The sequence below is a fragment of the Austrofundulus limnaeus genome, unplaced genomic scaffold, assembly GCF_001266775.1.
Source record: "Austrofundulus limnaeus strain Quisiro unplaced genomic scaffold, Austrofundulus_limnaeus-1.0 Scaffold11, whole genome shotgun sequence".
NCBI classification, from domain to species: domain Eukaryota; kingdom Metazoa; phylum Chordata; class Actinopteri; order Cyprinodontiformes; family Rivulidae; genus Austrofundulus; species Austrofundulus limnaeus.
The window spans coordinates 2,973,576-2,977,289 of record NW_013952413.1 but is presented as its reverse complement, the minus strand read 5'-3'; the positions used below and the strand labels follow the sequence as shown (position 1 = coordinate 2,977,289).

At 34.9% G+C, this 3,714-nt stretch overlaps 1 protein-coding gene across 1 annotated transcript in view; it reads right to left on the bottom strand.

Moving 5' to 3' along the window:
- Positions 1-2,014, bottom strand: part of inavab (innate immunity activator b) — an 18,187-nt gene extending 16,173 nt beyond the window's left edge. Inside the window, exon 1 of the mRNA XM_014002007.1 lies at positions 1,731-2,014. The gene's annotated coding sequence lies outside the window, so the exon portion shown is untranslated. The remainder of the gene's footprint in view (positions 1-1,730) is intronic.
- Between the last annotated feature and the right edge of the window lie 1,700 nt (positions 2,015-3,714).

Below are 3,714 nucleotides of genomic sequence, written 5' to 3'. Positions count from 1 at the left end.
GATTAGTCGACTAATCGAATAAATAATCGGTGATTAATCGATTATTAAAATAATCGTTTGTGGCAGCCCTAATGCCAATCCCTTTATTGTTTCATTCAGTGCTGTTTTTTTTTTTTTTTTTTTTGAAGAGGATGTTGCAAGTCTATATATTCCCTGCGCATTCAGGTATATTTATTTACACTGGCGATGATGCAAATGTGTACTTTCCGTCTCCTTTACAAATTGATAATATGTAATATGTAAAAAATGTTAAGAAGAATCGATGTGTTATTAGAGCAAATAGAGCAAGTAAGCAAGAGCTGATAATGTRGTTTGAATGTAGAAAGATCTCTTGTAAGAGAAAAGGACGTGGCGRTAGTTAATACCCGATAGGGTTGTGCGATAAATCGATTTAATTGATTAATTCGAATTTGCCATTTATAAAGATTTAATTTTGTGAAAAAGAAGATTTTTTTTTCCCACCAGTTCACTCTTTGGGGCTTCAGTAGTTCAGAAGTCACCCCACCGGTCTCTCAAGACGCTTGGTAATGACATGACAACACAGCAGCTAGCAAAGAGGATCTACTTCTCAAAAGAGGCTGTGTTTCTTCACTTATCTGGAACTGGTTAGGTTTTGCAATCTCGGACTTAGAACAGCTCACCGCAAAATCAGTTTGAAAGGTCTTGCTACTAAAAGTAGGAGTACAACAAATTTATTTTGACACTTGAAACAGAGGCACTCCATTAAGTGGGAAGAAAAATCAATTAAAATCGAAAATCTAATTGAGATGAAAAAAAAAAATCGGAGAAATTTTTTTTTCCCGGCCATATCTCCCAGCCCTAATACCCTACAACTAAAAATACAGCAAAGTAAACTGATTCACACAATTATAGATGAACACACTTGAACCTCTGCACACTTCTACGCAATGGACACAACTATAAGAACTGTTCTTGAGACACAACGTCAAAAATGGAAATATACAGCATTATTAGAAAAAAGCAAATCGTTTCTATCATTCCTGATATCTTAAATGTTGCTCACGATATTATATTTCAATTTGAATTCAAGATTTGATGCAGTTTTCCTGCATTAGCTTCTAAACTTGATGTTTAACCAGGGAGTCAAATGTATTTATCTGAAATCTCTTGGCATTGTCAGGATATTAACTTGAACAGAATATCCTAATAAATTACACAAATTCCTATATTATAATCACAATTTAATCAAAATAAACAAGTTTTCTCGGATTATTTGCAAGTTTAACTCATCTATTATAATAGGAAGACATTTTTTGATAGCACACACTGTAGTTGTGTCTATATATTTGCTTGGTGTGCAGAGGGAAATTAACTGCTGCTGTTTTATTTCTAGTTTGTTAAATTATGTTTTTATCTGTCCATAATTACGGCGACTGATTGCAACTCTGAAACCACAAAGCTTCAAACCACCTAGGAAATGAAACAGRATCTCAAAGAAAACATGAAAGCACCGCATGTGTGTAACCAAAGAGTACAGTGTGTGAGTCGGTCAGCCTGAACAGATGCTGCTGCTCGGGCCTCAGCTTTGAAGAGTTTCCAAAACTTCACTCACTGGCTCCCTTTTACAGGATACTCCCCCCTTACAAACTTTGACGCTCGGTTTTCAGCTCATTCTGGCCACTCGAAGTTCAAAAGCTACACATAGAGGCAAGCAAAACAACAAAACATGAAAAAATATATATAAAGTCGTTGTTTTTTCTTCTACCAACCTCTTTTGCTAGTTAGCTTGCTAGCATCAGCTACATCTAGTCTGCCTGGAATCCATCGGCTCCTTCCATCCTCCCTGATTTAAGCTGGAAAGTTTGGACTTTACGCTGACAAAAATAACAAAAAAAAAAGACAACAAAAACGTCTTTCTTTCTACGCTATTTTAATCTTAATCATTTCAAAACTCAACCATTCAAGTAAAACTGAGCCTTAAAAACGCAACCGTAGTTGAAAAAAGTTAGCCTACTTCGCGAGCTAAAGTAACGCAGTGCTGCCTTCAAGGACCGTCGAAAACGAGAAATAGCCAACAACTTTTCACCATGGTAACCACTCACGTTGTATTGACTGAAAGAGCTGTGCTGTACTGTTGTAATATCTTTGCCACATATAATATTTATATTTCTTTCTGATTCCTTAGCACAGTCAYAGTTTAAGAAAACACCGAGGCATGTGGACCACTATTATCTTTAGCAGTCAGAAGAAGTTACGAGTTTCTGATTGGCTTGTGAACGCCGCATCCGTCTCTTCTGTGTGGGTGGTTTACAGGCAGCTCGGACGATACAGTACTCTATAATAAACTCTAAAATACATGATGTACATGGGTCATAAAAAAAACTTTACCTTACAAATGTGTTAAAGTTGATAAACATTCGCACCGTGTTTTTACCTCCACTAGAGGTCAGTAGAGCATTACACACGCACACTGAAAATTAATTCCTTTTTTTTGTTCCACAGACGTGTAAAAGGCGTGTTAATCGTTTGCTTCCCARTAGTCAAATTTAAAGAAACAAATAAACTAAGAGGTTGAAAAATTATAAATCAACTGTGAGCATAATTAGATATTTATGAAAACCACATTCACCATTTGACTTTTAAAAGTTGCACAAAAAGTGTGCACGAAAAGATGTGATGATGAAACAGCATATTTATACTATAGTAGCCTAATAGTAAAATTAAAAAAATATACAAATGCATAAGCATCAAAAGTAGTTCTATTRAACTTCAATTGTAACACAATTGTATAACCTTTGCTAACAAATCAGTTGTTATATCAAATCATTTTAAGTTAAATACTGTGGGCAGAATTTCATCATTTACACCTATATTTTATTTTAGCTGCAAAAAAAAAAGGGATACACAGTAAAAGATTAACTTATGTAAAGCTCTTAAATTCAGGTGAACTTAATTAACATGTTGACTCATACTTGTGTATATTTAAATCATCCCTCTAAACTTTGGATGAACATAACTAAATTTTATTTTTTAATTAAATGCAACTTCTTGTTTCTGAAAGACAACCACACATTTGGATGTGTACGTTTTATTTTCTTTTTCAGGCAGCAAATTCTTTTTTTAATTAAAGCTGTATGAAGTTCTTTTTTATTTTCATGCAGAAAGTAAACTTCTTGAAGGCAAAATTAGTGTAACATTTGTATTCAGAAAATCCTACGCCCACTTTCCAGTCCTGACAAAATGTTGTAGTATAGTTGTCAGGTTTGATAACAGCAAAGTTAGAAATTCATATCAATAATGTCATCAGTTCTAGTTTTGTGTTTTAAAATCCTTTTTGACTCGGTCTTTGTTTTCCCAGCATGCTTCCTGCACACACAGGAATGTGACCTCTGCTTGTAACCCAGCTAAAGTCAAACAAACACCAGAATTACTGTAAGCACACACTGCTGAAAGTGAACGCTCACTCAGAGCAGTGCAGCAGACAGACAGAAAAAGTGTAATCAGGTGCGTGCGTGTGTGTGTGTGTGTGTCCTTGTTTTTCCTATGTTGTTATTTCTGCTACAGAGTGAGAACCATCATATGTTTTTAACCAACAAAGTAAGGGTTAGGTGTGTACTGGAGTGGTTATGTTTAGAGTAAGGGGTCAGACACACACAGGTGTTCAGATCCAGGGGTTTGATACACTATGAGGGGACTGCGTTTGCCACTATTTATTTATTTATTTATTTATTTATTTATTTATTTATTTATTTA